This window comes from Leuciscus leuciscus (genome assembly GCF_965113295.1).
Source record: "Leuciscus leuciscus genome assembly, chromosome: 23".
Lineage (NCBI taxonomy): Eukaryota > Metazoa > Chordata > Actinopteri > Cypriniformes > Leuciscidae > Leuciscus > Leuciscus leuciscus.
In genome coordinates this window covers 8587468-8600604 of record NC_138747.1, presented here as the reverse complement: position 1 = coordinate 8600604, position 13137 = coordinate 8587468, and the positions used below count along the sequence as shown (strand labels likewise).

Sequence of the window (13137 nt, the reverse complement as noted above, 5' to 3'; positions counted from 1 at the left end):
TGAAGCTTTCTGTATGGGAGTATAGACCTCTCAGGGTTTCTGTCTCTTAGAAGCATCCAATACACCTTGGTCACTAGGAAAAGTGCAGCCAAATGACTACCTCTGGCCTTAGTCCATCAGCCGTTACACAATCAGCAGTGGCCAATTAGGAGAGCTGCTCTCAGGTAGCATAATAACAGGCCATAGTCCAGCTGAAAGAGATGGGAAAGAATCCCAAGCATATGATGAGAGCAACTGAGCTGCAGAGATGGGAGAGAGAGAAAACAAGTTTTAAAGGCAGGCATTATTTTTTGTGTATTTCTCCTCACTCTCACATTAGATGTGACACTATAATTAGCTTTGTTTCTTTGAGACAATGCTGTCTAGTAGCCAGAAATAACAATCAGGAAACTGCTATTTGTACAGAGAGATGCCACAAGAAAAGGACTTAAATCTGAGAAAACAGCTCATTAAACAGGGTGGTGTTTACAATTGTGTGAGCTATAAACATTATAATAGGGTATTGCAGACAGCATATGTCCTTTAGTATGATCTCCGCAGTTTGTGTAAGAGAGAGATCTCTGTGATTCAGCCCATTTTCTTAAGCCATACTCGCTCACTTACATTTGTTGTTATATATGAAACTTAAATTGGACTTGCTTTATCAACAACTTCACATGCATTCACTGCGTGTGTGGATGTGTGTGGAAATTAGCAGGCAGAATTACCTCTAAAGCCTTTAATCTACTTTGGCTCTTTTGTGTCGGACCCCAGGGTGATAGCAGCGGGATGCTCCATTCTCACTGTCCACTCACAGACAGAATAAACCCACACACACACACACAGTACTGATTCTAGTGGAGCCACTCTTTCAGCAATGCCTATTTATCATATTTTAAAATAGAAAATAGTAATTTTAATTTGTAATCATATCTCACAGTTTTACTTTTTTTGCTGTATTTTTGTTAAAATAAAAGCAGTTTAGGAATCAATAAATAAATCATAGCGACCCTAAACATTGAATTTTAGTGTATATTCTTTTGACGTCTTTATTTTCATGTTTGTTATTTCTTTAAACTTTTAACCTCATTTTTGTTACATTACATGTTCAAGCTCATTCCTCACTTCTAGATAATGGTGCTTTTCAGTCAAACAACAAATCTGCAGTTCTATTGTTTCTTCATTTTATTTAATTTTTAATCATTAGTGTCCATTAGATCCTCTTAATTGACAGTCACATCAGAGACTGAGTGAGGTTTAAATGAAGACTATTTGCTTTAGTAATCACAGAGAAATGAACCTAATGATGAGATGAATGATCATTCTAGCTGAAAGCGTTTGAGGTCAGGTAAAGGGGAGATCACAAGATCATTTATTGCAAAAATTACTATGAAAATGGTTGAAATGTAGGATATGAACCTAGAATTCAATTGACATGGAGGAATAATTTCTCTTTAGGTTAATTATTTTTTTCATGTTTCAGGTTAAAGTTTGTTGCAAATTTGTGTGATTTTTGTGCATGACCTCATTTGTTTGTGAATTAATTACATGACTTTTTATTGCACTGTTTCGTCAGAGATGTGTGAGGGGTTTATGTTCACATTTTGTGTGTGTGTGTGCGTGCAAAGCAAATGATAGAGTAGAGGTCAAAGAGGTTAGCAGGAGTCTTACCCAGGTGTTGATTAGTCAGAGAGGATCACGGGTAATGGAGCTTAGATTGATGTTGATGTTGAGTGATAAATGATGAGCATGTGTGTTCTTTTGTGTGTGTGTGAAGGCAAACAGTGAGATTAGACAGTGAAGGATCTACTTCTGATCACATACACATACACATAATGAAGCTCTTTCTCTGCTCTGCCTTTCTCTCTCTTAGAATGTGATGCGCAGCATCACCGTTCCTCCTTTTTTTTGTTGCTCTTTTCCTTATTTTCTAAAATCCTTTTCTGTTTCCATGTCTCTTTCTCTGTTTGCTGCAGTCTCGTAATAAAAGCAGCACAATTTATTTACAATTTGTCGTATGAGGCTCTTACATCAGCAGCGTAATGTAGCGGCTCGTTTAAAATACATTTGCAGCTGCGACTTTATTTTGCAAAGATGATTTTTCATCCACGCTTCGTCCTTTTCCTTTTTGCAATGAGGAATTGATAATAGACCTGTTTTCCCTCTCATCCACTTATCTCGCACCCTGATGGAAAGAATGAAATAAAGGGAGGAAAACAGGATGAAATGGGGTTTTTTTTTACGCTCTCTTTGTGTGTGTTTTTTGCATGTAGAAAATGTGCATTAACACTGCGGAGAGAATTTTAGTCCTTTGAGCGATCACACAGCTCTTGCAGGTGACATGCTTTTATTCTGCCATGGTTGAAACTTTTACTCCAAAACCATGTTCTATATATATATATATATATATATATATATATATATATATATATATATATATATATATATATATATATATATATATATATATATATATATATATATATATATATTAGGGCTGTCAAACGATTAATCGTGATTAATCGCATCCAAAATAAAAGTTTTTTACATAATATATGTGTGTGTACGGTATATAATTATTTTCTATATATAAATACACACACATGCATGTATACATTTAAGAAATATTTGCATGTATATACTGTGTATATATATTTATATTATATATAATTTATATTATATATAAATATTTTATATATAAATAACACATTTTTCTTAAATATATATATGGATGTGTGTATTTATATATAGAAAATAATTATATACCGTACACACACGTATATTATGTAAACACAAACTTTTATTTTGGATGCGATTAATCGCGATTAATCGTTTGACAGCCCTAATATTTTGAGGGAAATTTTTTTTTTCATATATATATATATATATATATATGAAAAAAAAATTTTCCCTCAAAATATTGGTGATTCAAAATAATTCCTTCGTTAATAATTCGTTACACAGAACTTTATTATATTAAATATTATTCACAAATGATTCACACCCTCACAAAATCCAAACATTCAGTGTAAAAACATTATTTATAATAAGTTTTATTTGATTCACAGCTTATACAGTGTTTTGACCTCGACATCCCAACTGCATTTTACCGCAAACTTGCGACTAGTTAACTTTCTAAAGAAGGCGCAATCGCTTGTTTGCTAAGGGGTCAAAATTCTTGTTTTTCCTGGGTCAAAACTGGTCTTCGGTGGTGGCCGGCAGACACTGTCATCCTTTCTTGCCCTTTTTTATTTTTGTTTTATTTTTTAAAAGCTGTGTTTTTTTTTGTTTTGTTTTTTTTAACCACTGGTTTGATTTGTTTACATTAGTTAATGTATTAAGCTAACTAACATGAACCATGAGCAATACATTTGTTACTGTATTTATTCGTTTTTTTTTATCTTAGTTAATAAAAATACAGCTGTTCATTGTTTGTTCATGTTACTTCACAGTGCATTAGGCAAACTAATGTTATCAAATACAACTTTTGATTTCAATAATGTAGGCTAATAGTAAATGGTGAAATTAACATTAATAAAGATTAATAAATGCTGTAGAAGTGCAGTTTATTAATAGTTAATGTTAACTAATATAGTTAACTTGAGTTTAATAAATGGAACCTTATTGTAAAGTGTTACCGATTTGTTATACACGGATTCAGATGTTTCGTGAGAGAGTTTTTATTTTAAATTTTTTTATCAAAGTGTTTTTTATTTCAGCTGAATGTGCGGAACGCTTTTCAGAGAAGATAAGGCAATGTTTGTTAAGCACAATTCACACCCAGCGGTAATTCAGGGAAAAAATCTCTGAATGCTCCACGTGAACTTCGGTCTTCCGATCTTTTACCATCGTGTCAATTCTTAATTGATTTTGATTAATATGCGCGAGGGAGTGAGAGAGAGCAAGACAGTTTGAAGACTGTGAGAGTGCGCGCGCACGGCCGGAGCTCTCTGATCGTTCTTTCAGTAACATGCACCCTGTCACAAGCGCAGCAATCATCTACATCACTCACCGATCAAATAAGGATTTGGTGGGACAAAAATTTGCTTTGGCGGCCGAGAAAGACGGAGGGAGAGCAGGGAATGGAAATGTAGCTGAACGAATATGCTGCGTGTTTTAGAATAATGAAACACAATATGTGGCGGCCAGTGTTGATTCTGTGGTGCACCGCCACAAATTAGTCTGTGTGAGAAACACTGGTTTGTCTACCTTTCCGTCTGGAATCAAGTCTCTCCTAATTCAGACCACAAACTGCACATCCTGTTTCTCAACTAAACTTTAAACTTGCCAAACAAGAGCAGAGATAGAAGTCTGCCTGGGTGGACAGAGCTAGCAACTGAAAAGAGAGATGAAAGGACAGTGTAAGGAGAAACAGAATCCCATGGATGACAGTAGGAGAGATGGGCGAATAGACCATGAGTTACAGCACAAAGAATCTGAGCGAGATGGATAGAGGAGGAGAGTGTTTAATTAGTGTTGGGTTTTTCTGTAACATTACAGGCCTTTTCTGTTGCCAGGTCCTTTGACTGTCTCCCTGCGGTCCCGTCTTATTACCCGTACAAATCTCTACAAATACTGCAGCATTATTGGAAACACACACAATTGAGCCTGCCAGCTCTGCCACCAAATCACCAATCATAAATATGCACTTTATCATGATAATCATTGCATGTCTCCTCATTTCATTTCCACAGATGGTTTAATCTCTTTTTAATGTGGGCTTTAGTGAGGATTCTTGAAAATGCCAGAGAGACCCGTGCTGAGCATTCATGCGAGTCACGGAGCCAGCAACTGTTACCAAAGTTTCTCATTTGTTATTTAAAAGTGCATGCTTGTTTTGTTGTTTGCAGATGCGTTCATTTAAAGTAACTTCCATATCAGAGCTTAGCACACTAGCTTAACACACATGCACCAATGACAACTTTTATATATTTTTTTTTTTTTGTACGTGTCTGTATAAGTTTGATGGTCTGATTACTAATGCTTTTGTCCGTATGCTGACTATGGAAAAAGACAAAGATTGATGTTGGTGTAATGAACGCTTTAGCTCGGCATCACAGTATTGATGCTGCGGTAGCATTGCTGTAATGTTGTGGTATGGTTAAGCAGCCCCTGATCAGACGGGCTGGAACACTGGAGGCTGTCTTATGGGCCTGACAGCCCATCCCTCATTCCCTTTCAATCCTTGTTTATTTTATCTCCCATTCTCTTTAACACAATGCTGAGAGACATACAGAGAGTGCGACAGAGAGAGACTTGAGGGGTGGGGAAGATGATAAAATGTCGTTTTTCTAGATCTTCATCACTCTTGTTCTCCTCTTCTGTCAGAAATCAGATTGTTATGCTATTTATTGAGAAGATTATTTTGTGCCTGAGGGAAGGATGGAGGGAATTTTGTCAAGGAGGTCAATTGGCCCAAACCCAACTGCACCAAATACTCAAAGTGCTTCTTATACTGAACAGTATATACATACTAAATACTGCCTGTATTGTGGAAAAGTACAAAATAGTGCATATTTCATTCGTTGGAATCTTCAAGTCTTTTGAAGTTTTAGTGTCACAATAGTCAAGAAAATATTTACTACTGTAAATTCCACTTCAGTCATCACACTGGACATGGAAGGTTAAGTTTATTGCAACTTTAACTTTCAACTTTTATTTATTTATATTGCACATTTAATAAAAATTTTGCCCAAAGTGCTCTACAGTTATTGCATTGCATTATGGGATAGCACTATATACTTGTTGTACACTGCACAACTTGTCAAGTTTAGTTGCTCATCTAGGTATTCCGTGCATACAGAAACATTGTAGTTTGCACAGTATTCATGCTATACACTCCAAAAATAGTGTAGTATGCAGCATGCTAGCATGCTGTTTAGCTCACACCCTATATTTGCATGTGAGATACTTTGGTATTGACCCGCTCGTCTGCATCCATTACCTGTCCTTCATTAGATGTATATAGTCATCGTGGCATTTGGAGACACCATGTTAAACCATTTCATGTCAGTTGCCCTTTCATTAGCGATCTAAATGTTAATTGATGGGGTTAATGTCTTCTCACTTCAAGTGTGTGGCAGGAATCACAGAATTGGCGTTTTTGCTCCAACTCTGCTCACCAGGCAAACCAAGTACTCTTTCAAAGAGCTTTTAGTGACTTTTGCTTGGCCTTTAATGTGCCCTTTTAATATGGTGACAGTGTAGTACATAGCATGTGAAAAATTACCTGTCTGAAAGACCTTTAAACCACTGTTATTTGTCTACATCAAGATGTATTTTTCTTAGAGATGCACCGATTACAATTTTCTGGGCCGATTCCGATTTTTCATTAAAGGACAATTCCGGTATTTAACACTTTAAGTCTATTTTGTAGTTTGTTTTGGATGAACAAGAGTGGTGGACAAAGAAATTTTGACAATGGTTCCTGTCGCGACTTTTTGACTATTTTAGAATTGCCCATGACCGCATTAGAATGGGAGTCAATGGCCATGCACAAACATGTCCTTAAAACAACCCTTAACCCTCTGAGGTCTGAGCTGTTTTCTGGGCCCTGGAGGTGTTCTGACATGCTCTGACATTTGTGTTTTTTTCTGTTACTAGTGACATTTTCATGGCTAAAGTCTAATTACACTGTATTCAGCACAAACTCTGCTACAATAATATAGCAGCAGCATGTATGTAAAAGTTTGTAGTTTTGAGATAATGACATTTATGCGTGGTTTGTGAAAATACAAAAAAAAATTGTCACTGAAATAAGGCCATGAAACCCATACTGATTATTTCTTCACAAGACTTTTGAAAATTGTATGACGTAGCCTAGAATATTTGCTCCAAAACTATGTGAAAATCACCCTGACTGCTCATTCAGATAAGACAATATATTGATTTAAAATTTCTAAGACGTGTTTTGTGTGACAAAGCCATATGCGAAGAGGCGTGATCATCTCATTAATATGTAAGCCTTTAACACCTGAGAAAGACAAAGACACTCCCCTAACTGCCCTATTAGGAGCGATCAGGCCCTGTCATTCAGAGCAACCTTGCACAAAGAATGAGGAGATTTAAAAAAGAATGGCTTTTAGATTGTTTGGATTTATTTACAACACAACATAATCCAAAAATACACAACAAATGACAAAAGAGCACATTGAAAACAATGATCCAAAGACAGAGACCTTTGTGCCATTCCTAAAAACATTGTACATTCCTTTCATTTCCAAGGTGTTTGATTTTCACTTTACCATGTTCATGTACAGAGACTCATGTAAATGTTGAAGTCAGCAGGACTCAGTTGCATCTGGTCCCTGAAAGAAAAAAAAAAAAAGAAAAAACTGTGAACATACTGATATCAAGAGAAACTATAGGGATGCACGATTTTGGGAATAGATTTTAGATTTTTCTGGTTAAAATTTCTTTTTAAAATTCATAGAATACACACACACACACGTTTCCAACAATATATAATAAACACCAGGTTTGTTGTGCCTTGTAGGCATAGGCTACGCAGTGCTGCATAAAATAATAATAACAATACATTTTAAATCTTCCAAAAGATTTCAAGAACAACTACGCTAGAGAAAAATATATTGATTATCATATGTTACTTCAAATGTTTCCATTCGTTATGATGATATGAAATGAGATAATAGTAAAAACATAAAGCCTAATGTTTGGTGCATTTTTCCTTTCAAACGCAATCGCGCTCCAAAATATGATACATTCAAACGCACAGCGCGCTCCAAAATATGATACATTCAAACGCCATCGCGCTCCAAAATATGATACATTCAAACGCACAGCGCGCTCCAAAATGTGATACCACAGCGTGCTCCAAAATATGATACATTCAAACGCCATCACGCTCCAAAATATTAAACATTATGGTTATACATATCTATGTTTGAGCAGATATCCACAAACAGTATTTAACAGGAAACACGGGTCTAAATAGTATAATATTCACCATATATCTAGCAACAGTTCAACTGCAATGTGAGGTTTATGCAACAATACCATAAACTAATAAGTAAGAATTTCTTACCTTACATCTTTCTTTGTCTTCAAATCGCATTCTTCTTCTTCTTAGGTAAATCCAATGTAAGCTCAGACGTGTCTTCCAAACTCGACGAAAAGCAGAGACTTGTGAAGTTTTTGGGTGTTTTGTGTTTGAGGTAACGAGGGCGTTCGCGTCCCATGTGGAGATTTGCATGTGAATCTCTTTTGCGCGAGTGTGCGTGTCGAATTAAAAAGTAATTAGCAAGCGTTTGAGATACTTGACATCCTGTTGGTTTTATACAAATTACTTAAACAGAGAATATTTGTTTTCAGTTTGAATCCGATCATTTAAAAGTACACACTTAAATGTGTATAAAGGTATATGGCTCATAAATGTGTGAGAAGTATTCGCTGAGTTTTGTTTCAGTTTATAGACGTGCTCAAGAAAAAAAAAGTTCACCGCGACGGAGAGGCAGAACGCACACCCTGTTTATTTTCTTTATTTTACAAAAGCACAATGTTTTGATTTGATTGTAAGTGGACACATACAAAAGTAGAAATATCACACATTATTTTTTTATATTTCTTTTTTCTGTATAACCATAAATGACGGAGTAATTTAAGTTTATGTTGCTGCTATGAGAAAAAAATCCAGCAAAACGCGTCGGCGCGTTTCTCGACCTCAGAGGGTTAACGTTCGTTTTCAAAACTGTGCAACTCACCGAGTGGTTAGTGGTGTTCATTGATGATTAAAAACAAATATATCGGCGCAATATATGATTTCAATCCGTTTATTTTTCTATAGTGGAACTATTTTTTCAGATACCTCACAACCGCGTATAAACTTCCGCTCTTCCGCAACTTCCGTTGCTCTGCTCACGCTAGCCTTCTGAGAGACAGAGAACCGAGCGAAAAGACCTAAAAGACTACAATCAAATGTAAACAGCATCCTTTCCGTTTCCGGTAGCGCAGTAATATCAACGAGCAATGTGTCCTCCAACGGAAATCAATGGATTTTACAAAATGCCAAATAAAACACGACAGAAACTGTATTTCGCTACGCTACTTGTTTTGGAACATCAACGAACACCACTAACCACTCGGTGAGTTGCACAGTTTTGAAAATGAACGTTAAGGGTTGTTTTAAGGGCATGTTTGTGCATGGCCATTGACTCCCATTCTAAAGCGGTCATGGGCAATTCTAAAATAGTCAAAAAGTCGCGACAGGAACCATTGTCAAAATTTCTTTATCCACCACTCTTGTTCTTCCAAAACGAACTACAAAATAGACTCAAAGTGTTAAATACCGGAATTGTCCTTTAAGTTTGACCTGCCGATACCGATTTTAGCCGATTCCGATTTCATTTTTTCTAACCACTTTACAGCACACACAAATATTTATTTTATATCTTTTCTGTAATAGATCATTTTACAATTTGCATAGTACATATTTTTTGAACAGATAAACGCTATAAAATAGAACTATAGAAATTACTTCAGGTGTGGGTAATTCACACACATCTAAAGTGCAGTGTTATGGAAGAACCATTTCCTTTTCACATTCAATATCCAATAATTTTTTTATACATGTTTTTAGCAAACTAAACGTCTGTATGAAAACAGGGAATGGCGATAAAATAGTATATAAATAAAAAAATTAATAAATACAGCCTTGCAGTATAAAGATATTTCTCAAAGCACACACACACACAGGCCTATTGCAATCACTTGTACAAACTGAATAATAAAACAAGTTTAAATGGGTACATTTTCTTTTTTACACTTTTTTTTGAAACCCTATTTAGGCTATTTTGTCCATCAAATGTGTGCTTTCCCTTTAACCCCCTGAGGTCTACGGTATCGCCGGCGATACCAGCTCGCTTTTTTTTTTATCAGTGTAAAAGAAACTCATAAATACTCTGTTGACTTTGATTTTCCATAGGAGTTTCATACATCAATCGATTCTGTTAAATGTGTATTATTTTTGTGTATACTCACAATAAAAACAAAGTGTTGTGCTTTTTGCCAAATAAAGAAAAATAAACACGAAGCGAGTTCTGCCTTCTCTCTGCCATTGTAGTCCATTCTGAAACGCGTCCGAAAATGAACAATAACTCAGCGAATACTCAGTCAAACAGACATACAGACACACAGGCATGAAGCTTGAATTCTCTTCTTTTAAATGAAGTAATTTATATAAAAAACAAATATTCTCATCTTGTGAAATCTGTATTAAAAGAGAGCGATTCCAGTCGACCTCATTACAGCTAATTCAGATGTAATGTGACACGCCCACGGAGAGCGCGCGCTATTCAAACGCAAATGGCTGAGGCAATCCTGTGAACGCCCCCATCAGCTCGAGAAAACACACAAGTTTATTTAGATCATTGTTTACACCGTCTTGCAGCGCTGTGAGGAATAATACTAATGGAAAATGTCCCTCAGAAGTGCGGGTATATCGAGGAGCGAGCTGAGGAATACTAGTACGTTTTTTCCTTCTCACGTGGGTTTCTGTTTATGAATGAATAAACGGCAGAGATGCGCGCTGTTTACCATAGCTGGCAAAGACAGTTTAAATTTAAATCGCGTGTGTGAATGAATGATGATGTTTTAGCAAACTGTATTGCTATACTGAGATGAGTAAAAATCGAAATGTAGGCTATTTGTATAAGCAACGTATTAAACTGCAAATTAACAATATGCCCTAATATTTCATGAAAACAACGTTACAGTCAGACGAAATATGAAAGACAACATTTTGTTTAGTAGATTTGGGTACAGTTTTTACTGTAGAATATACTGCCACATCAAATAAGCTTTTGTTTAGCAATTTCTATATATAAAATACTATTTTTGTCAAAAATAAAGTCATCAACTAAGATGTTAGCTGTTCCAATGTTGGCTATATTCAAACTAATGAATACATAGATAAAATGTAGGCCTATAATCATTTTTTTTACAAAGAAAGAGTACACTTGAAATATTGTTGAAATTGTAATTATTGTTGTAATTGTAACCGTTTTAATAAAATAGCAAAACATATTTACAAGATAGATGTAAGCAAAATCTTAAATGGTCAATATAAGTCTTCTTCTAAATATATATTTTGTCCTTGTATTGTGGCTCAGTCAGTGTCACACCTGAGTGAATGGCTCATCATTATGCAGAGTGGGTGGGACATTGTATTCTAAGATGTAAACCACTCCTCCTTCACGCCCCCCTCACATATTGGCTTTCCAAGCAAAACCTGTTTTACATCAATTTAAATCAATGTACGGTTTTATGTGAACGATAAAGCAAGACTATTTTCACATGAAAAATCGGTATTTGTCAGACTGACCGGCCAGTCGCCGGTCACGGCCGATCACGTGAAAATCGGCCAATTCCGGTCACCAGCCGATCAATCGGTGCATCTCTAATTTTTCTGGTTAATATTAATCAGCTGCGTAAGTGTGTCAATATATAGTTTAGTTTATTGTAGTAGAATCTATAGGTTTATGGGCACATGATGGTGTTAAAAAATTAAAATTTGGTGCTGCAGGAATAAGTCTTAAAACCTAGAAGCGATTTAGCTTTTTTGCACTTCTGGGTTTGTGTCCCAAACTCAATGAGTTTTTTGAATGGGTTTTTGGTTAAGTGCATGAAACAAGGTCTGTGGTTAACACAAGCTCAAAAATACAACAAGTGGCTAAATGGGACTATAGAGGTTGTCGACGCCATTGCACTGAACATGTAATCTACTCACTGGTTCACTTTTACAGTCTCATTGTGTTTATGCTTGTACGTTTGCAAACTATTCCAACTTGTAGATTTTAAATACAGATGAAAGTTGCCCGTAGCATAGTGGTGGTGAAATTGAAGTCATGTGACCGTTTGTAGCCAACCTTTTGCTTTTATTTTTTATTTTATTTGCTTTAAAATATATAAAATTTGTGAATGTGAATGTTGTGAAACAAAACGAATGTGTAGTTGGTCACACAGCTTATTTTCTGCAAAAATTCAAAAGCCAATAGAAAAATCCTATTGTCTTTTTTGTCGAAACTATCAGGGTAATGCTAACTTTTGGGTTGAGAAAAAATACATCATACCAGCAGCATTATATTGTGTCATCATTTACTCACCTTCATTTTATTCCAACCTCTGACTTAATTTAATCTGTGGACTACAAGCATACCCTGAGCACCATAAAAGTAGTCCGTACACACTATAAAGTGCAAGACTTTTGAGCTCAGAAATCTCATTTGCAATACCCAATATTCAAGCTTGGCGCTTCATGATCAGTTAAGAGACATGATATAGCACTTTGATGGACATCAGTATTGGCTAGTGCTAATACGATTTTAAACCTGTTTTGGAGAGCAAGATTTATCAGTGAGTGATGCCTTTTTTCTCACTTCCTCCAACAAAGCTTTAATTTTTGGATGAACCACTCCTTAAATTCTTTACAACATCCTTTCCCATTCAAAGGCTGGAAAACACAATCCTTAGACACTTTAAGGAGGCAACAGTATGATACATTTATTAGCCATATACTCGAGCAGTTAAAGTCTCAGAGAAGGCCGTTACACACACTTTGGTTTTGTGTGATTCTGAGAGACGGCACCATGAATCATGCATCATCTGACTTGTATATGTGTTTAGTGTGCATGTGCTTGTGTGTGTGTAATGAATGGGTGTAGTTTTGATGGCACGGCTGTTAGTCATGATGAGCAGATCAATACTGCATATCTTTATCCCACACACACTTGCTTTCTATTCTTTCTCTAGAAGAGGGGTGATACAGATAGGATGGCTAGATGGAGGGGCGGTGAGAGGGCCAAGCTTTCGGATCGATATTCCAGCTGCGCACGGACTCTGTGCTTTCAGAGTTCACATTCACATATCTGTACATCACAGGTCTCAAATGATCAAACAAAGCATGTTGTCATGCATTTCATGCGTTACGTCTTTCAGCGCTTGAGTTGATCTTTGAGATCCACATCTGATATACAGGATAAATCAGCCAATTTGTTCCAATTACATCAAGAACATGAATCTTTAATGATCATCTTCCATCTTGCCAACTGATTACAATTATTTCTTTAGTGTTTTACGTTCTCAAGTTTTAGCCATTTCACATTTTGCCAAATCAAATGTATCCGCTCCAGAGTTTTCGCATAA

At 36.0% G+C, this 13137-nt stretch overlaps 1 protein-coding gene across 3 annotated transcripts in view; it reads left to right on the top strand.

The window, feature by feature from the left end:
- diaph3 (diaphanous-related formin 3) overlaps positions 1-13137 on the top strand; it is a 330760-nt gene that overhangs the window by 186539 nt on the left and 131084 nt on the right. The gene's annotated exons all lie outside the window — the stretch shown is intronic.